Source organism: Camellia sinensis, unplaced genomic scaffold (assembly GCF_055761805.1).
Source record: "Camellia sinensis isolate YWXY unplaced genomic scaffold, ASM5576180v1 Unanchor12, whole genome shotgun sequence".
NCBI lineage: Eukaryota > Viridiplantae > Streptophyta > Magnoliopsida > Ericales > Theaceae > Camellia > Camellia sinensis.
In genome coordinates, this window is record NW_028128998.1 from 4,254,479 (window position 1) to 4,277,565 (window position 23,087).

Genomic DNA, 23,087 nt, shown 5'->3' on the forward strand with positions numbered 1-23,087 from the left:
GTCTTAGTTTTCATTTATTCATGCTTTCCATCTCATGTTTCAAGATAATCGTGTCATATGTCTATTTCTTTTTCATATATTCTTGTGGGACTAATAGTTGTTTTGGAGATTGTGGCACTAATAGTTGTTTTGCAGATCATGACCTTGAGAAAGAAGTTTGTTTTTATTGGCTGTAAGGGTTGGGGTGTTTAGGATTTTGTTTGTTAGGTGTGTTTTGTCACGGCATTGCCAAAGGGGGAGATTGTTAGGTTTTTATTCTTGGCAACCCCGTTTGACAAAACTCCTTTAAGTTGTATTTGTTTTCGCACTTTTTATTTCAGTGAGACTATGAGTGTTTAGATGCGAATCCAACCTGAATTGTGCCTTGCAGAGAAGTTTGTGATGTTAATGCTTTCAAGATTACCACTTCACTGATTATGACGAGGATCGAGCTGCCTGGTCAGCTCGTAGGGGTTCAGGGGGCAGCGCCTCTTGGCGGGTCCAGGGCAGCACCACGGCAAGGTCGAGGGGCAGCGCCCCCGAAGCAAAATGCAAAAATACATTCAAAGTTGCCTGTCCGCTCGAGCGGACATTCCCCTGCTCGAGCAGAGAATGTTGGGTTTCAGAAGTTTGTTCGCCTGCAAAAATACTGGATGTTGTTTTTTCCCGCTCGAGCGGAACTTTTCGTGCTCGAGCGGCCAATCTGACGCTCGAGCGGAGATCACGGGACAGTTTTCTCTAAATACGTGTTTCAGTTCAAATCTAGGATTACTTCTCCAGGTCTTCTTCTTGGGTTCTAGGGTTTATATATGGGGATATTTTGCTAGTTTTCTTTGATGTTTCATTGAGTATTCAACTCATGGTTTAAGAAGCATACATCAAAGGTTCGTTTGTTCATTCTATACAAAAGAGAGAGTTGTTCTTCGGTGGATTCTGAAGAATTTGAGCTTGAAGCTTTGGTAGATTTTGGAGTGGCTCATCGTAAAGACAATTCCGAGGTGAAGACGAGGTTGGAAGAGACACATAGAGGTTGGTTCAATTCGGGCGTGGATTCGCTAGGTAATTGAGAGTATACCTGTGTAATTCCTTTATATCTTCTTAGTGGATTGTTTTGTGGCTGTTGCCCGTGGTTTTTTTATCACAATTGGAGGTGTCCAATTGTGGTTTTTCCACGTAAAATCGTTGTGTCGATTTGTCTTGATTGTTTGATTGGGATTGTTGTTTACTGCTTAAAATTGATACATAATCACAAATCAACATCTCGGGGATTTCTAGATTTTTCAAAATCGACTCTTAAATCACTATTACATTACAAGAACGGGGAATAACAGCATGGGCACAGAAAAAAGAAAAAAAAAATAAAGAAAAAGTAGAAATCAGTAATAATGTTTATTCACTTTAATAATTAAAAGGAGGACGATCTCTAGTTTAAATTTTTAGATAGGAGGATCTTGTATGGACTTGTAGAACTCATCACATATTTTGTTTTGATGATTTGAATTGTTTATTTTGTTGGACGTTTTATGTATTTTATCTACAGAAAAAATTAAATCATAAATTTTTAGGATTAAAAATGCGATAAATTGAAAAAGTTACAATCATTGAATCGACTTAATTCTTTATGTGAATAAAAAACATAAAGTACTCGATGAAATGAATAATTTAAATTATCAAAACGAAATCTATAGTGAATCTCATGAATCCAAACAACACTCTTTTCCCTAAAATGTAGACCCAAAAACATCTTCCTCCGAATTAAAATGGCATATTACTTTATAATTTTATATTTTTTTTTTTACCGTGCCACCGTGCAGTTATTTCTCCTTACAAGAATCGTTGCCAGAGTCCTTGAAACGTGCACACTTATTCTGTGTTTAGTTGAGAGATTTAAGGATAGATTTAAAAAGGAAAATAGAAAAAGTAGGTGAAATTTGAATAAAATATACCTACATTTTATCTAATTTCACATACTTTTTCCTTTTCTCTTTCTAAATTCCTCCTAAAATTCTCCAACCAAACGCAAGCTTAGAGAAATGGTGCACGTGGGTAGTTCTTGGCCCAAGGTTTTGGTTAAACTAGCAATGGTTTTGTATGAATATAATGGTATAAAATAGTATATTGTGTTGCATGCGGTGTAAAGGTATGGCCGAATATTTGCGGGTGATTTTTATGGGCCATTAACATGTGGGTCAAATGAGTCCCGGTTGGCTTTCTTATTGGGCTGATTGTTAATCACGTGGGTTTTGCCCAGGGTTTTTGGTTGAGCCATTGTCCGATGGTGTACTGTTGCAGTCGATTTTTTTTTTTTTTTTTTTTTTTTTTTAATGATAATTGATTGTGTGATCCTTATGTAACTCTAGATGAGGTTATTCTTGAACCACCTCAGCCAAGAGTGATTTTGGGGTCACTGCTATGGGGAATCGTGGTTCGATGACTAGCCAAGTTAGAGACTGGGAGATGGAAATTTATCGGATTTCTAGTTGTCTCTTGTCGTCATGTGACCCATACTGATTTGGTTTTTAAGCCGACACTGCTTGGGGATTGAGGCTTTGTGATCAACCAAGGAAGAGACTGGGGAATGTGGTGTTTGATTATATGATGGGATTGATTTTAACTATGACTGTTGGTACAGTGGTTATTGGTTTTCGCTATACTTCCTTAAGACCGTTAATGTGACACCTGATCGTATGAGTTTCATGTGATTTTATCAGGATCTTTCATGGGGTAACCTTTTCCATTGTCATGGCTTTTGTGAGTGGCTATGATGTCGTGGCTATGAGGTGCGAGGTGCTTTGCAGGTGGTTAGCATTGTTGATTGGTTTTGGTGGACGTTTAGCCTGTGATTTTCTATTTGATGTATGTGTTTCGACTATATTTATGTAGTCTATGTTGTTTTCTTTTGTATACTTGCCCATAAATTTTTCCCAAGTTTCCATCTATTATCTTTGGTGGTAGGGTTACTTGGGGATAAAAAAAGATATATAGGTGTAGCTCGACTTTTTTGCGCCCCCCTTTCGGAAGTTCGAAATAAGCCCTACAGTTTGGACTCCCGCGATTCTGAATCTAATCTCACAAGTACAATGTGAAATTGATAAACACCAAAGAGTCCAAATCTGACAAATATTTTGGAAAGTAGATTTTGAATCAAATTGCCAAAAATGGATTGCTTTGCTAGATGTAGAGTCGCCACCTAAATATTTTATTTTGGGGAAATTTGGAAAACCTATGACTCGTGCCAAAGGCCATGTGCCCGTCATCACTACGATTGCCTCGGCTCGAAACTTGGGTACAGGAGAGGAAGGTCATGAATACATTGAGCACCCCCGCTCGCCCCGATCAAAGATCGACCTCTACTAATCATGATATGATTTTTATCAACAATATATGATCTCGTACCGATTTATTAGGCTAGTGTAGAAACCCCATTTTGACAAACCTTAAGACTCAGACGTCATCATTTGAGCGCTCGATGATTGTGCATGTTTGTGTTCGTTTCGGGATTCTGGAGCTTTCAGCTGAGTGCCTTGTCTCTGGGCCTCCGAACTCGGTTTGTGGACCAGGCCCTGTTTCTCTTCCCTAGAGGGAGGGAGAGGTCTGTAGATCCCCTTTCTGTGGTCATAGACCACCTTTCGTGGTCGTAGACCACTTTTCCTGCTGGGAGACTTGTTTCCGATTTTCGGGGCCTTCGGCCGCGCACCTTGTCTCGGGATCGTTTAACGTTCTCCATTTGGCTTGGTTTTCGAACCATGCCTTGTTGCCATGGCCTAGAGGGCCATTATGGTCTGGGAGACCACTTTTGTGGTCGTATACCACTTTTGGTGCTTGTAGACCAGTTTTCGGGGCTCCCAGCTGCGCGCCTTGCCTCCCGATCTCTCATCTTGCATCCTTTTTGGTTTGTTTTTGGTACAAGCCTTGTTTTCCTTGTTTGGAAGGTGGTACAAGGGTGGGAGACCAGTTCTTCCCCTTAAAGACCACTTTTCCTCCTACCAGCCAGTTTTCTGGTCGGGAAACTGGTTTCTTGGTCTTTGGGCCACCTTTTCTGGTCGGCCACCACACCCTTAGCTTGCTTTTAGTGTGTAGATCACTACCCCACCCTACCGACCACTTGCTTCCCTTGGAGACCACTTGCTTTAAGTGGCCGGCAGTTGTCTTGCAGATTTTGCACAGTTTGTGGATGCCAGCTGTGCCAGCTGGAGGGCACAGACTGCATCCTCCATACACGTGTATGAAGGGATTTAACCAAGCTTTTAAGCTTGGAGTTCTATGAGAGGGGAGCTCTCCCTCCTTTCTCCAGGTTCTGAAATTGGTTTAACGCAAAACATATATCTCTCTCTCTATTTGGCTTGAAAGTGAGTGTTCTTCATACATTTTTCCGACAACCCCTTAGCCAAGCCTCTTACCCTTGGAGCTGAGATGCCATAGGACTTGTTTAGCCTTCCAAGAGTAGGTTTTGGCTTAGAAAAACTGGTAGTTTTGTTGTTCTTCAAGGGTGAGACCTCTGGCTCCTTTTAAGCTTTGTGTTGGTTATTCTTTTAGCCATATTTGCATGCTTCTTTTCACATAGCTCTAAACTGAAAATAGCTTTGATTCTAAGTGCTTAATATGTTTTCTTAAAGCCTCTTTGGTGTTGGGGGGTGGTCTACCCCCTTTGTGCCTTATTTGGCCTTGTTTTGGGCCATCTCCTTTAGGCCATTATTTAGTCTTTGTTTGGCCTCTTCACCATTGAATTCTGGAGGAATTTTAGTGGTGGAAATGAGGTTTTGAGGCCTCAAATAAGAGGGGGTTGTCCCCCTTCCCCTTTGTCTTGAATGCTTGTATTGATGGCTCATAAAGGTAGCATGTTTACTAAGCTTGTTTTGGCTTCATTTCAATATGTATTAGGCCTTGTTTTGCCATGATATAGCACTGTTTTGGGCTGGTTTGGTTGTTTGTTGAACGCCTCATGCACTTGTAGTGTAGTGCTACTTGTTATCCTAACATGCTCTATACTTTTGATCATCATTCTATCATGATTTTGGACTAACTCAAAGAAGTTTTTACTCATATTTCAGTATGCTTAAGCTCAGTTTGAAGTGTTTTGGGTCGTGCATGCATTGTTTTGTATGGCCTTGGTTCAATCTAGCTTACTAGCTTTGTATATTGAGTCCACTAGCATGCGTTGCTTGGGCTTTTGGCATGGTTTAGCATCATTTGTACCATGATTTCAATGCATAATCCATGGCCATGCACTCACATTTATCACTCTTTCCATGCATTGGAGGGTTTATGCTTTAAGCCTTAAGAGTGAGCCATCATTGATGCATGTTTGCCTAAGTTCATGAGCTCTATTTCAGTGTGTTCTTGACCCTTAATTTGGCATGGTTAAGCTCTGTCCAGAGCTGGTTTAGTGGTTTAAGCTTGGTATTGCATGCTCCTTGTGTATTGCTCATGACTAGCCTTATGCTCTAGGCTTTCTAGCATGCCTCATTTGTGTTGTTTGGATGATTTGGCAACATTTAACACTTCATTTCAGAGCATGTAGCATTGTCATATTCTCATGCATGTCACTCTTTAATTGCGCTTAAGAGTTGTGCCATTATGCTTCGCTTGCAAGCCATGAGTTGAATGTGCATTTCATACTCTTTGTGCCTAGGTTTTGTTGAGTTTTGGCCACTGTTTTGGGCATGATTGAGGTCTGTCCATATTCAGTTTAAGTCCACTTTGCATGTTGTTGCATTGCATGTTGTTGCATGCTTGTTGCATTCCATGATATTTGCATGCTTGTCACATTGCATTGTGTGTGCATGTATTGCATTGTGTTTGGATAGGAAGTTAATCCAAACACGAGAAACGGGGGACTGTAGACACCCCATTTTTGACCGTCCTCAAGACTTGGACGTCACCATTTGAACACTCGATGATCATCCATGTTCGTGTTCGTTTTGAGTTCTCGGAGGTCTCGGCTACGCGCCTTGCCTTAGGATCTCTCGATTTGCTTGTTTTGTGTTTGGTTTTGCGCCAAACACTTGTTGTTTTGCTTCTGAGGGTAGGGAATGGCTTGTTGGTCATCCCCACACCTCACCAGCCATGGCTTGAGACCACCGGCCCTGTTTTGTGGATACCGACCATTGTTTTAGTCAATTTGTCATTTTTGGCTGGCCGACCACTGTTCATTTGCTTTTGGTAGATATTTTATGTCAGATGTGATAGCTGGCATCCACAATGCCCCCCCTCCATACACGTGTATGGAGGGATTTCCCTCTTGCTTAGCTTGTTTTGTAAGCTTTGCAAGATTGGAATTCCTATAAAGGGAGGGCTTCTCCTCCCTCCTCAAGGGTTCCAAAAAAAGTTCCAGAGGTCTGAGATTAGGGTTAGAAAATCCTATATGTATCTATCTCTATATCTCCCTCTCCTTTTGATTTGTGTGTGCTAAAAGGTGTTTTGTTCTTAGTTTTGCACTAAGACACATAGTATTACACCATACCTTGGTTGCTGAGGTGCCAAAGGGTTGTTCTTGAAGTTTTTGAGCTGGTTTTGACCCAAGGAAGGTGCTGGAGTGGTCTTCTTGAAAAAGGTCTACAAGTGTGAGAATTATTCCCTTTATTCCCCATTTTTTGCATAGACTTTTAACCTATCTTGCATCCATTTTTAAGCTTAGCTATAAACTAAGAAAAGTTCTGTTTTTACCTGCTTTTGATCTTTGTTTCAGGTCTCTTTGAGGTTTAGGGTTGTTTCCCCCCTCTAAGGCCTTGTTAGGCCTTGTTTAAGGCCATACCTTTTGGCCATTATTTTGAGCTTTGCATGACCTCTCTGCCACTGAAATCTAGAGGATTTTCAGTGGTGGAGAGGTGGTTTTGAGGTCCTAAATAGGAGAGGGTTATCCATTCTCCATGTTGTCTTTGATGCTTGCATAAGTGGCTTGTGTTGTAGCATGTGTGCCTAGCTTGCTTTAGCTCCATTTCGATGCACATTAGGCTTTGTTTAGCCATGATATAGCACTATTTTAAGTTGGTTTAGACACACCATGCATGCTTTGCATACTTGTCTTGTAATGCCATGAAATTGCCTTAACATGCATCATGATGTACCATGACTTTCTAGCATGATTTTGGCTTAGCTTTGTGACGCTTTTATGCATGTTTTGGTATGCTTAAGGTCTAATTTTGGTTGTTTGGGTCATCCATGACTTGCTTTGTATTGCTACCATGCAACCTAGGTTGTAGGCTTTGAGTATTGGATCCTCTAGCATGCTTTACTTGCATTATTTCAGTGACTTGGAGTCACTTACCATGTCATTTCAGTCCATATGGCATGCTTGTTTACTCACAATTGATGCTTCTTTAATGTCTTAAAGAGTTTGTGTTTCATGCTCCATGTTTGTGACATTGCGTATGCCATCCTGTGTAGGCATTTGGGATGCCATCCAAGTGTGTCTTTGGCCTTGTTTTGGTCTGCCTTGGGACTATTTTGAGTCCCTTTGGCCCTTTGAGGCCTGGTTGGCATGGTCATGGCTTGAGCCCCTTGGCTAGCCTTGAGCCTTGGACCTTGTTGCATGCTTTGCTTGATTCATTTAGTTTGTTTGGCACCTTTTCTAACATGATTTCGGAGCTTACAATGTATGCCATTTGTCCATGTTTGTTCCTTTTAAGTGTGCTTAAAAGTTGCCTCTTTATGCTTAGGTATTGGACCATGTTTGCATGTATGTTTGTATGTGCATTTGCCTTCATTTCCTTAGCATATTGGCCACTGTTTTGGACCCAGTAGAGAGCTGTCCATCTTGGTGTAAGTCCATCCTTTGCATGTTGTTGCATGCTCGCCTTGCGTGTTGTTGCATGCTTGGCCTATCGCATGTTGTTGCATGCTTGAATCACTTTGCATTTGGTATGCATTTTCTTTGTTAAGTTGCTTTACATGTTTCCATGCTAAGTCCCCTTCACATGTTGCATGGTTGTCATTAGCATTGTTGTTACATGCCTCGCATGCTCGTTTGCTTAGGTTGTGTGCCTAGTACACATTGCTTGTTTGCATGTTCATGTTGCATACTTAGCTTGCATGCTTAGGATGCATAGCATTGCGCATTTCATGCATGCCTTGCCTCTTGATCAAGCATGATAGAGGTTGGGTCCTTTATGTGTTTTTGTGTGCATTCCATTTGACATTGAAATTGCCACTTTGGCCTCTTGGACCATCATGCATTGAAATGCGTGATTGGTGGCCCGAGGGTCGAGGACCAAACTCCCTAGAGTCCATGACATGATAGGGAGGTTGGTTGTGCAAATATTTGATATGAAATGCATTGCCATGTCCTATCTGTCCTCTGCTGCTATCAAAACAGGGTTCTGCAGGAAGATATGGTTGACCGACCATTTTCAGTGCCGATCGACCAATAATGGATGGCCGAGAGCATCATAGATGGTCGATGATCACTTTATCATGGCCGGTGACCATTCCTCTTGGTCGGTGACCTTCCACAGTGATCAGGGAGTGATGCTGAAGCATCCTTGGGACTTGTGCAGTCTTCAGAGATGCAGAGCAGTGTAAACAGAGGCAGCTTGTGCATAGTGGCGGATTTCCGAGCAGAGCTGAGCACGCATGCATTGGACCCTCTTCCTGAGGCTGTTTTACCACTTTATTAGCTTGGTTAATTTGCTTAACTAGTTAAGTGGTCTGTAACTATTTAATTAGCCCGTTAGTTAGTTAAATTTATATTATTCTTTTGGTCCCTCTAAGAGAGGGCGAATTGTGTAATAAGCGTGCGTGTGTGTGATGCATGTCTTCTGACTCCCACTTTTTTCCCCCCTTTTTACATACCTGCTTTTGATGGTTGGTATTAGGACATGTTTTGATTAGCATACTTATGATAGCATGTTTGCATCCATTCATTTGTATTGCATGCACCGGGCTCGGCGCATCATACTAATTGCATAGTATTTCAAATCTAACTTGAATGCATGTTATCTGTTGCATTTCACATGCCATCCATAGATTAGCCGAGCCTATTCTAGCTACATTTTGCCTGCGATGCATTAACCGTCTTAACATGGACTTGGATCATTCATTTGATTACTAACATGTTCCTTGTTTTGGGCTTGGAGTACTAGGTGAGTGTTTATGCTGTAGCATCTCGCATGAGTGTAAATGTTAACATGAAAGCATGCTTGCCATGAGGCTAACCACTTAGTTGATTTACTGCCTGAATGCCTGTGGGTGAAGGTTGGATTGTTTGAATTGGAATAATTCATTGAAATCCGGATTTTAGCCTACTTGCGAGTAGCAAACCTTAAATCATTTCCAAACAACGGATATGCGATGCTTTGTTTCAAATTAGGCAATCTAGTCTATACTTTTGTGTTGTGCGCATCACATAGTAAGATTAGCTAATTAATCGGATTAAGAATGCATAATGTTTTCAAAACTAGATATCATGGTTAGTAGAGGCCGATCTTTTATCGAGCGAGCGGGGCTGCTCATAGCTGACCTCCCCCAATCGTACCCAAGTTCCCGAGTCGAGGTAACTTTGGTGATGATGGACACGTGGCCTTAGGCAAACGAGTCACGGTTTCCTAATTCCCCCATACAAAATATTTAGGTGGCGACTCTGTATCTGGCAAAGCAATCCATGTTTGGCACTTCTTTCTAAAAAAAAAATCAGTTTTTCAAAACGATTCGCCAGATTTGGACTCTTTGATGATTCATCGGTCTTGCATTACACTCTGCGAGATTAGATACCGGACCGTGACATTGAGTCCTAAATTGTAGTAAGCCCAAATGAACAAAACGGGATTCCCTCCCGGGATGTTCGGGGACGTCTATAGTTTCTGGCGACTCCGTTGGGGAATTAGAGAACTTGACTCGAACTCATGATATCTTGTTTCAATTACACTTATGTGTTTCTTTGCATTGCATTTGCATTGGTGCGCCTAGGACAGCGTGTTTGCCGTCTGCTATTCCTCAATGATTTGTCGGAGGCTCGCTTTGAGAAGCGTGCCATAAGGCTGACCGGTTATGGGCTCTGCCATGATGGGAACACAAACCCCGATTTTTACCGAGGCACCCTTTTGACCATTCGATCTAGTTCATATTCGGAATCCATAGTGACCATTCCAAGCTAGGACAGGTTGCTTACCCGATTATAGGTTATTTGAAACCACTGCGTGCGTAGTGAAACCCTAGCTCCTGACGAAACTAGGACAGGGAAACCCTACCCCAATATAGGGGTGTATTGGCTTTCATTTGCTTGTTATATGTGCTTTTAGAGTTGACCTCTATAGGGAACGCACATGTCCGTTTGCAAGTCTGGGCATCAGGCCTGCGGGCACCAGTGTCAGTGTTTCGAGAATCAATAGTATCTGCGGGTATCAGATTCAGTTTTGGTGCAGTAGTTTTGGGGAACAGTGATCAGTGATTGAATACCGTTATTCAGCTGTGCTTATGATTGTTTGGGTAAAATTGGGCTGAGACGCTGCCTGTTTTCCTTTTTTAGGAGGAGGGGGGGTTTTAGAGATCTGAGTTCAGAATAGCCAGTGTTCTCCCTCGCTGAAGCAAGGCAGATATCTGATCAATCAAGTCACTAGTCACATCACCTCCGTTCAGTTCAGCGGATTCATGATGTCATAGAATTCAGAGGAAGTTGTGGTTATGGCGGCCGCACTAAACCAAGGGATCATCTTACAAGGTGAGACCAATGTTGAGATACCACACCCGCCCAGGTCGCCTGCTGCACGCCCGATCTGGGAACCCCAGTTGTTTCAAGCTCGTGAACCCACCACGTTTGAGTTAATGGGAACGATTGGCGACCTCCAGAGATCCGTGGCTAATCTAGGATATAGAATGTCAGCCCCGCCACCAACTGCATCGTATGTTGGGAATTTCATGCCACAGGAGCCCCCGCTACTAGGGCGAATTGTAATTGAGCTTAGCCAGCCTGAAGCTGTCTCGAACTCTGGCAATGACGTATCCGTGACAATGGGGCTTCGCACTGACGCAACAACCCAAACCTCCCACCAAGCTGAGGCTAGTGGAAAGAACAAGATGAGGGCAGATGCAGATCCCTATGCACAACTCTAGCAAGCTGTTGAGGCTCTGAAAGCCAGGGGGTTGAATAAGCAACAAGTACTTACAGTTATGGCTAAGACTGTGGATGACATCTTCCCCACTCAGGCCGAGAGCAGTTCAAGCCAAAGGGAAAATCGAGATAGGGACCGTCGTACCAGAACCGTTCCTCTCAACCCTAATCCTACACCTGGAAAAGATCAGAGAGCCAAGGCAGCACCTACCGATCCTTTTGCTCGTGCATCCAGCAAAGGTCCACAGACTTCAAAGTATTTGCCACGAGGGCGCAGGGCTTTTCATGCCCTCTACATGCCTCGGTCCAAGGCACTTCAAATCCTCACGAAAAATGGTCATCTTGAACCTCTTGAGCCTCGGCCTCTCCCTGCTCATCTTCCACCGAGTCATGATGCCACCCAGTACTATGTGTATCATCAACACGCTGGTCACACCACCGACAATTGCTTTCGTCTTTGCTATGAAGTGCAAGACTTGATCGATAATAAGGTCATCCTCCCATCCAACTCAGCAAAGTCTGTAACCACTGAGTTTCTGGACTTCGAAGATAATGCAAGTATGTGATCAGGGGTTGAACCACCTGTAGGTGGCACTCAGTTTACTCCAGATGTGGCGTATGGTACGCACTCTTTTGAGCATTTGTGAATGCTGGTTTTTGTACTTTCTGACTTGGGTATTGTGTCTGTCTTGTTGTATCGAGTCAAACCTGTTGAGTCTGTCTTGTTGTATCGAGTCAGCCTTGTTGAGTCTGTCTTGTTGTATTAAGTTAGTCCTGTCGAGTCTGTCTTGTTGTATCGAGTCAGTCCTGTTGAGTCTGTATCGTTGTATCGAGTCAATCCTGTTGAGTTTGTCTTGTTGTATCGAGTCAATCCTATTTTGTTAGAGTCGGGTGATTCCGGGGGTGTTCCCTCGAGCATCACTGTTTTGTTTTGTGTTTGTCTTTTTGCTTTCTCTTGAGTCTGTTTTTGTCTTGGAGCCAGTTACGCCACAAGTTATGAATGGAACAGCAGTGAATTTTCACACTCTTGTGTTTGCTTCTGCCTTGCGCCTGTTGTGCCAGCAAATTTGAGTGAAACGGTAGTCCATCTCACCTGCTCTTCTACACCTTTAAATCATTGCATTGACCTAAGTTTTTCAAAACTTTTTGAACACTGCGGTGAAAACAAAGAGGAAGGAATTCCTCGGGTTTTGCAAAATTTAATCAACTGAGAGAAAGAGAGGCATGCTAAGCCCTTAATGATTGAAATCATGCTTGTTAGTGTGAGTACTGAGAAGGACCCTAGCTTGATCCAGATTGGTTCTACATTGTCTTCAGCGTGAGCAATTTGTCGCTTTCTTAAAAATTTTCAAAAAATGTTTTTGCTTAGTCCTGTGAAGACTTGTGTGGAATCGCTCTTGAGATCGTGCAGCTTAGGATCGCTCTTAGCCTCCAGACTTGGTCCCTCACTTTCAAACCTTGAACTTAGATTCAGAATGTTCAATGGCCAACCGCAATGTAAGGCCCGTGTGGCCAGATCAGAAGCAGCCCATGAATCAAGGGCGAGAATATCAGATATGATCAAAAGGAAGCTTGAAAAACTAGATCAGAAGTGCCCCTGGAACTAGGGGCAAAAATGTCAGATGTGCTTAAAGAACGAAAGATGAGTCATTCCTGTAAACCAATGAAGACTGGCAAGAGTGCCACATCCCAGAAGGGAGGAAAAAAGAAGGTATTGCTCAAGAACAACTGAGTTCCTATCCGCAACACTAAGGGGCAAATTCAGCCCCCCATTAGATGGACTCCTGTATCACCAGTGAACAGCAGCCATTCTCCTGGATTCAGATGACTTCGGGATCACAAAACCATTTAACATGGACAAAGCTACACTTTTACCCTTGAGAGGCTCGCTGGGCCGAAAATCCGGAAGGGCGACCCAGGCAAAAGTTAGAGCAAAGAAAAGAACAGGAAAAAAGAAAAAAAAGAAAAAATGCAAAGATAAAAAAAATGAAAATGAAAAAAGAAGAAAAGAAAAGAAAAAGAGAAGAAATGAAAAGAAATGAAAAAAGAAAAGAAAAAAATAGCTCGCAAGGTTGAAAACCCGGAAGGGCGGCCTTGGCAAAAGTTAGAGCGCAAAAGGAGAGGTTAAATACCCGAGTGTACCTTAACCCAAACTACGTAAGGCTTGATTCCCATCTTTGGGATACGTAGGCAACTTCATTCTAAAGTCCAACCATAAACACTTCCAAATGGATTGTCTCCATGCAATGGTTTTGATCATCTTTGTTTCCTCTGTATTCGAGAGTTCGGTTGTGATCGTCACTCTGAAGGCTGATTACAATGCGCTGCGGTGCTATCCAAACAAGGGGCAACGGCGCTATTCAGACTAGAGGCAACTTTCAGTTGCCATGCGGTGCCGTTTAAACGAGGGGCAATTTTCCATTGTTTTGGATATGAGATTGTGCATCTCAAGCGTAGGTTCTGTGCTCATTAAGCAGTGGCCGTTTGCAAAAAAACAGTTTTTGAGAATTTTTACTGAGGTTGACCAATTTTCTCAAAAATTATTCCATTTTCCAAAACTGGACATTTCTTGGACCCAAAAAAGAAAATTTCAGTGCTCATAACCTAACTGGCATGATTTCAAATCAAAAATCAAACAAGTGTGTTAATCTAACTCTCATGTTAGCCAAAATTGTTTTAGTAGAAAACCAAAACAAAAATGGTCAAAATGATGAACTAGGGGCACAGTTGAGTTAGGTGTTCTGTCTTTTCCCCATTGTCAACATACTCGCCAGAAAGGGCGCTCCACTTACCAGGAAGGGCACTCTACCTGCCAGAAAATGGCATAATTGAAGCTAACAATAAAGGGCTGAAAGCTCTCTTATCCTCCAAACAATGAGGTATCAAACCAGGTGCGAAGCATGAATATGAATGGATCATGATATTCCACTCCCTCATCCAGACAGATCTGATCATGTCCAAACTTCCCAGCGAAGCATCATCAACCGATGTCAGCTGCAGATTTGCTACACACCCAGTTGTAGCACAACCTCTCTGTGGGAGAAACTCACTGTTGTGAACAAGAATGAGAATCTGGTAGAATACCAAGGGCAAGAGCCCACAACTTCCCGCTTATCCATCAACCACTCAAGGAAGGGATAAAAAAATGAGAGATTGAAGAATAGAGAGATGTGCGCTGAGAGAAAAAGTGAGGAAAGGGCTTTTTCAGAAAAACAGAGCTTGAGGGCCGAGTGATGCGAGAATCACAAATGAGAAAGGGTGGGAAACAATACCCAGAGAAACAGGCTTCCTGTGCACATTTGAGTCTTGTGTTTTGTTGTGTTTTGTCTATCTCGATTCTTGTTTTGAGTCGTCTCGAGTGTTACTCGACATGTTTAGGTTGTTTACCTTTTGTTTTCCATTGTTGAGTCGTAGTGCGCTGTCTTCAGTCGTAGGCTCAATACCCGGTTAAGAACTCATCTCTCAATTTCAAAAATAAAATCGTTTTGTGCTCCGAGTGCTGTACCATTCTCCACATTTGTGCAAAGCAAGATTCTTTCTTTTATAAACTGCAAGGGTTCAACCTAGGTCATGAGAGAACAGTAGAACAAGGACCCATCTGAAGCTATATAGGTTCCGGGCTGCAAAGCAAGAGAAAAGAGGAAAAATTTGGAGCATCTTAGCATGTTTCAACTTCAGCAAATTCCGAGGCTGCATTCCAGGTGCATCTTGTTAGGCCTCGCCTTTCTCTGGAGTATGAGTGTATCTTGACCCCAAGCTTAAGCCTACTTCAAGTCAGAATGGCAGTCCAAATAGCACATGTGGTTTTAACATGCAGATGTTATCTCTTGCCAATATAAACAAGGTGTACCCTTTTCGAGCTGAGTGTGTTGCAAAACCCTTTAGAGATAAATCGGAGGCACCAGAGTACATGTTTGATGCGCCTCTATTGCATAGAATGTGCACTTTTATATACACTTCTGCTGCATGCGTGCCACGCATCGTTATAATTCATGCATAGAATATGCTTGCTTTCGATTCCGCATAGAATATGCTTTGCCCTCAATATGGCATAGAATATGCTTTCCATGTTGCATAGAAAATGCCCCCTTACTTGCACAGAAGATTCATTTTATCGCACTTCTTTTGTGCACCTTCCTCGCACTTTCTGGTGCATTGTATCTCTCTCGCACTGTCTTGTGCATTTTCACATTTCATAGCATTCGCACTATCTTGTGCACTCGCGTTGTCTAATGCATCGCGCTGTCTAGCGCATCGCACTATCTTGTGGAATCGCACTGTCTTGTGCACTCGCGTTGTCTAATGCATCGCACTGTCTAGCGCAACGCACTATCTTGTGCACTCGAGCTATCTAGCACATCGCACTATCTTGTGCATTCACACTGTCTTGTGCACTCGCGTTGTCTAACGCATCGCGCTGTCTAGCGCATCGCATTATCTTGTACATTCGCACTGTCTTGTGCACTCGCTTTGTCTAATGCATCGCACTCTCTTGCGCATCACACTGTTTTGTGCACCTTACATTGCATCGCATCATTCGTGCTATTTTGCGCAGCTCAATCGCATTGTTTTGTGCATTGCATTTCAATCGTGCTATTTTGCGTACCTCAATCGTATTGTTTTGTGCCCCTTACTTGCCTCGTGCACGCATATTATCGCGCTATCTTGTGCATCGCGCTATCTTGTGCACCTCATCTGCACTTGTTAGTGCATTGCATTTTCATTCGCGCTGTTTTGCGCATCGCACTGTTTTGTACATTACATTGTTTCATTTGCGCTATCTTGCGCATCCCACTTGCACTTGCATCGCATTGTATTACATTCGCGCTGTCCTGTGGAGTCTACCTGCACTTGTTAGTGCATTACATTGTTACGCACTTTAACCTGCATTGTCGTACATTCCAATAACTTGCATTGCCATGCATTTCCTTACATGCATTTTCATGCATACCACCTACATTGTCGTGCACTCTTCACTTGCGTCTACACGCATGTTTCGCTTCCACCTGCATTGTCATGTATTCTTCACCTGCGTCGACACGCATGTTTCCCTTCCACCTGCATTGTCATGCACTCTTCACTTGCGTCGACACGTATGTTTCGCTTCCATTTGCATTACCATGCATTTCTCTATCTTGCATTGTCATGCATATGTCATTTGCATTGTCATGCATTTCTCTACTGTATCATCTAGTATGTATATTGCATTGTACATAGTATACATTACATACATTCATTGTATCTATTACATTGTAGTTTGCATGCATTTACTGCATTATCCATCGATGGTTTGCGCCTTTCCATGTTGAGCTTGGTCTGTATGTGCCCATACTTTTCACGTTGAAGCATGGTTATGATATTATGTGTACGCACCTAGTGTTGAGGGTGACGACACCGTTTCCGTGTTAAACATGGTTTGTGTGTGTCCATGCCTTTCCTAGGCAAGATTTGGTTTGGCCGCGCGCCTTATCCACTGCATCCATTGCATTTTTAGCTAGCATGTATATTGCATTGTACATAGCACATATTGCATGCATTTACTGCATCACCTCCATCTATCACTTGCGCCTTTCCATGTTGAGCTTGGTCTGGCATGTGCCCATACTTTTCACATTGAAGCATGGTTATGATATTATGTCTACGCACCTAGTGTTGAGGGTGACGACACCATTTCTGTGTTAAACGTGGTTTGTATGTGTCCATGCCTTTCCTAGGCAAGATACGGTTTGGACGCGCGCCTTATCCATTCCATTCATCGCATTTAGCTATTACATTGCATTGCATATGGAATATATATTGCATTATAGTTTGCATGCATTTACTGCATTATCCATCTATGGCTTGCGCCTTTTCATGTTGAGCTTGGTCTGGTATGTGCCCATACTTTTCACGTTGAAGCATGGTTATGATATTATGTGTACGCACCTAGTGTTGAGGGTGATGGCACCATTTCCGTGTTAAACGTGGTTTGTTTGTGTCCATGCCTTTCCTAGGCAAGATTTGGTTTGGCCGCACGCCTCATCCATTCCATCCATTGCATATAGAATATAGGTTGCATTGTCTTGCATCCTCCCGTCCACCCGCGCTGTTTCGCATTCTTAGGTTGCACTGTCTTGCATTCTCCCGTCCATCCGCGTTGTTTCGCATTCTTAGGTTGCATTGTCTTGCATCCTCCCGTCCACCCGCGTTGTTTCGCATTTTTAGGTTGCATTGTCTTGCATCCTCCTGTCCACCCGCATTGTTTCGCATTCTTAGGTTGCATTGTCTTGCATCCTCCCGTCCACCAGCGTTGTTTCGTATTCTTAGGTTACATTGTCTTGCATCCTTCCGCACACACATTGCATGCGTTGTTGTGTTATGCTTTACTTATATGTGTTCAAGTTCCTAAATACATTGCATGCGTTGTCGCGTTATGCTTTACTTATATGTGTTCAAGTTCCTACACACATTGCATGCGTTGTCATGCTATGCTTTACTTATATGTGTTCAAATTCCTACACACATTGCATGCGTTGTCGCGTTATGCTTTACTTATATGTGTTCAAGTTCCTACACACATTGCATGCATTGTCGCGTTATGCTTTACTTATATGTGTTCAAGTTTCTATACACATTGCATGCGTTGTTGCGTTATGCTTTACTTATATGTGTTCAAGTTTCTATACACATTGCATGCGTTGTCGCATTATGCTTTACTTATATATGTTCAAGTTCCTTTATTTTCACACATTGTACATGTTGTCGCATGTGCTTTACTTACATGTTTACATTTCATTCCTGCTATACGCATTGCATGTTGTCGCATGTGCTTTACTTACATGTGTACATTTCATTCCTGCTATACACATTACATGTTGTCGCATGTGCTTTACTTACATGTGTACATTTTATTCCTTACTTTACACATTGCATGCGTTGTCGCGCATACTTTACTTACATGTGTATGCTCTTCCTCACCTCCACACATTGTACACGTTGTCACGTGTACTTTACTTATATGTGTTTGTGCCTTCGTAGCATTGTTATGCTTGTTTCAAATCGCATTGTTATGCACCCCTTCCACCTGCATTGTCATGCACCCTCTCACTTGCGTTGTCACGCACTTTTCACTTGCATTGCTATGCATGTTTGCAATGATATTGTACCTGTTAAGTTCTCTTTCTTTTTCAGGCACGATATTGTATGTACGGTTCATTTGAGGCTGGCACGACCAGACAAACCGGACATGAACGATATTGAATGTACGGTTCATTTGAAGCTGGCACGGCCAGACGAACCGCACAGGTATTATATTCTCCGTGTGAGACGTAGTGAGAATTGCATAATTCTTTTACATCCTTTCTGAATTGTAATGTAGTTTGATTTCTGCTAGCTTAAAACTGTCGCATGTTATGTTTCGTTACAGCTCTCTTTGCATGATCATAAGTTATGCTAGGCTTTGTGCATTGTTCTTGCATTTTGCCCTTGCCTTCGGGCGCATACCTTTGTCTGTAGCTTGTATGCTTTGTCTAAGTCTTCGGCCTCGTCAAAAATGGGTCGTCTTTGGGCTTTGACACTCACTCCCATCATTGTTTTGACTTTCGAGTTCTGTCAAAGAGGGGCAACCGTAGACACCCCATTTTTGACCGTCCTCAGGACTTGGACGTCACCGTTTGAACGCTCGATGATCATCCATGTTCGTGTTCGTTTTGAGTTCTCAAAGGTCTCGGCTACGCGGTTTGCCTTAGGATCTCTCGATTTGCTTGTTTTGTGTTTGGTTTTGCACCAAACACTTGTTGTTTTGCTTCTGAGGCCAGGGAATGGCTTGTTGGTTATCCCCACACCTCACCGGCCATGGCTTGAGACCACTGGCCCTGTTTTGTTGGTAGTGGCCATTGGTGATGTCCGGTCAGCACTATTTATGGTCGGCCGACCATTGTTTTGGTCAATTTGTCATTTTTGGCTGGCCAACCACTGTTCATCTGCTTTTGGTAGATATTTTATGCCAGTTGTGATAGCTGCCGTCCACAATGCCCCCCCCTCCATACACGTGTATGGAGGGATTTCCCTTTTGCTTAGCTTGTTTTGTAAGCTTTGCAAGATTGGAATTCCTATAAAGGGAGGGCTTCTCCTCCCTCGTCAAGGGTTCCAAAAAAGTTCCAGAGGTCTGAGATTAGGGTTAGAAAATCCTATATGTATCTATCTCTATATCTCCCTCTCCTTTTGATTTTTGTGTGCTAAAAGGTGTTTTGTTCTTAGTTTTGCACTAAGACACATAGTATTACACCATATCTTGGTTGCTGAGGTGCCAAGGGTTGTTCTTGAAGTTTTTGAGCTGGTTTTGACCCAAGGAAGGTGCTGGAGTGGTCTTCTTGAAGAAGGTCTACAAGGGTGAGAACTGTTCCCTTAATTCCCCATTTTTTGCATGGACTTTGAACCTATCTTGCATCCGTTTTTAAGCTTAGCTATAAACTAAGAAAAGTTCTATTTTTACCTGCGTTTGATCTTTGTTTAAGGTCTCTTTGAGGTTTGGGGTTGTTTCCCCCCTCTAAGGCCTTGTTAGGCCTTGTTTATGGCCATACCTTTTGGCCATTATTTTGAGCTTTGAATGACCTCTCTACCATTGAAATCCAGAAGATTTTTAGTGGTGAAGAGGTGGTTTTGAGGTCCTAAATAGGAGAGGGTCATCCCCTCTCCCTGTTGTCTTTGACGCTTGCATAAGTAGCTTGTGTTGTATCATGTGTGCCTAGCTTGCTTTAGCTCCATTTCAATGCACATTAGGATTTGTTTAGCCATGATATAACACTGTTTTAAGTTGGTTTAGACACACCATGCTTGCTTTGCATACTTGTCTTGTAATGCCATGAAATTGCCTTAACATGCATCATGATGTACCATGACTTTCTATCATGATTTTGGCGTAGCTTTGTGAATCGTTTATGCATGTTTTGGTATGCTTAAGGTCTGATTTTGGTTGTTTGGGTCATCCATGACTTGCTTTGTATAGCTACAATGCAACCTAGCTTGTAGGCTTTGAGTATTGGAACCTCTAGCATGCTTTGCTTGCATTATTTCAGTGACTTGGAGTCACTTACCATGTCATTTCAGTCCATATGGCATGCTTGTTTACTCATAATTGATGATTCTTTAATGTCTTAAAGAGTTTGTGTTTCATGCTCCATGTTTGTGCCATTGCGTATGCCATCATGTGTAGGCATTTGGGATGCCATCCAAGTGTGTCTTTGGCCTTGTTTTGGTCTTCCTTGGGACTGTTTTGAGTCCCTTTGGCCCTTTGAGGCTTGGTTGGCATGGTCATGGCTTGAGCCCCTTGGCTAGCCTTGAGCCTTGGACCTTGTTGCATGCTTTGCTTGATTCGTTTAGTTGGTTTGGCACCTTTTCTAACATGATTTTAGAGCTTACAATGTATGCCATTTGTCCATGTTTGTTTCTTTTAAGTGTGCTTAAAAGTTGCCTCTTTATGCTTAGGTATTGGACCATGTTTGCATGCATGTTTGTATGTGCATTTGCCTTCATTTCCTTGGCATATTGGCCACTATTTTGGACCTAGTAGAGAGCTGTCCATCTTGGTGTAAGTCCATCTTTTGCATGTTGTTGCATGCTCGCCTTGCGTGTTGTTGCATGCTTGGCCGATCGCATGTTGTTGCATGCTTGAATCTCTTTGCATTTCGCATGCATTTTCTTTGTTAAGTTGCTTTACATGTTTCCATGCTAAGTCCCCTTCACATGTTGTTGCATGGTTGTCATTAGCATTGTTGTTACATGCCTCGCATGCTCGTTTGCTTAGGTTGTGTGCCTAGTACACATTGCTTGTTTGCATGTTCATGTTGCATACTTAGCATGCATGCTTAGGATGCATAACATTGTGCATATTATGCATGCCTTGCCTCTTGATCAAGCATGATAGAGGTTGGGTCCTTTATGTGTTTTTGTGTGCATTCCATTTGACATTGAAATTGCCACTTTGGCCTCTTGGACCATCATGCATTGAAATGCGTGATTGGTGGCCCGAGGGTCGAGGACCAAACTCCCTTGAGTCCATGACATGATAGGGAGGTTGGTTGTGCAAACATTTGATGTGAAATGCATTGCCATGTCCTGTCTGTCCTCTGCTGCTGTCAAAATAGGGTTCTGCAGGAAGATATGGTCGACCGACCATTTTCAGTGCCGATCGACCAATAATGGATGGCCGAGAGCATCATAGATGGTCGATGACCACTTTACCATGGCCAGTGACCTTCCACAGTGATCAGGGAGTGATGCTGAAGCATCCTTGGGACTTGTGCAGTCTTCAGAGATGCAGAGCAGTGTAAACTGAGGCAGCTTGTGCTTAGTGGTGGATTTCCGAGCGGAGCCGAGCACGCATGCATTGGACCCTCTTCCCGAGGTTGTTTTACCGCTTTATTAGCTTAGTTAATTTGATTAACTAGTTAAGTGGTTTGTAACTATTTAATTAGCCCGTTAGTTAGTTAAATTTATATTATTCTTTTGGTCCCTCCGAGAGAGGGTGAATTGTGTAATTAGCGTGCGTGTGTGTGATGCATGTCTTCCAACTCCCACATCTTTCCCCCCTTTTTACTTACTTGCTTTTGATGGTTAGTATTAGGACATGTTTTGATTAGCATACTTATGATAGCATGTTTGCATCCATTCATTTGTATTGTATGCACCGGGCTCGGCGCATCATACTAATTGCATAGTATTTCAAATCTAACTTGAATACATGTTATCTGTTGCATTTCACATGCCATCCATAGATTAGCCGAGCCTATTCTAGCTACATTTTGCCTGCGATGCATTAGCCATCTTAACATGGACTTGGATCATACATTTGATTACTAACATGTTCCTTGTTTTGGGCTTGGAGTACTAGGTGAGTGTTTATGCTTTAGCATCTCGCATGAGTGTGAATGTTAACATGAAAGCATACTTGCCACGAGGCTAACCGCTTAGTTGATTTACTGCCTGAATGCCTGTGGGTGAAGGTTGGATTGTTTGAATTGGAATAATTCATTGAAATCTGTCTTTTAGCCTACTTGCGAGTAGCAAACCTCAAATCATTTCCAAACAACGGATATGCAATGCTTTGTTCCAAATTAGGCAATCTAGTCTATACTTTTGTGTTGTGCGCATCACATAGTATGATTAGCTAATTAATTGGATTAAGAATGCATAATGTTTTCAAAACTAGATATCATGGTTAGTAGAGGCCGATCTTTGATCGGGCAAGTGGGGGTACTCAAAGCTGACCTTCCCTAATCGTACCCAAGTTCCCAAGTCGAGGTAACTTTGGTGATGACAGACACGTGGCCTTAGGCAAACGAGTCAGGGTTTCCTAAATTTCCCCATATAAAATATTTAGGTGGCGACTCTGTATCTGGCAAAGCAGTCCATGTTTGACACTTCTTTCTAAAAAAAAATCAATTTTCAAAACGATTCGCCGGATTTGGACTCTTTGATGATTCATCAGTCTTGCATTGCACTCTATGAGATTAGATACAGGACCGTGACATTGAGTCCTGAACTGTAGTAAGCCCAAATGAACAAAATGGGATTCCCTCCTGGGATGTTCGGGGACGTCTACAGGGACGCTTCATACTTGAAGTGATGAAACGTGCCTCAATTCTCAATCACCGACCCTCTTGATCATGCATGATAAAGTTTGAGGCTTTATGTGTTTTCTTTGTGCATTCATTCATATTGATTGTGCAATTTGGCTTCTCGACCATCATGCATCGAGATGCGTGATTGGTGGCCCGAGGGCTGAGAACCACACTCCTTTGAGCCTAAGTAATGATAGGGAGAGTGGTTGTGCACACATATCTTGCAAATACATCGCCATGCCCTTTCTTGCTCTCTGTTGCAGCAAACTGGAGAAGTGCAGCAAAAACTGGTCGGCCAACTAGAAAAACTAGCTGGCCGACCACTTTTTCTGGTCTGCAGCAATAGAAAGTGGTCGGCCAGTGGATGGCAATCCCCCTAGGTGGTCGGCCATGTTCCTACAGGTCCCCAAGGTGAGTTGAAAGCTTTTTGGAGCTTGGTGCAAGGTTCCGACAATAGTTGCAAA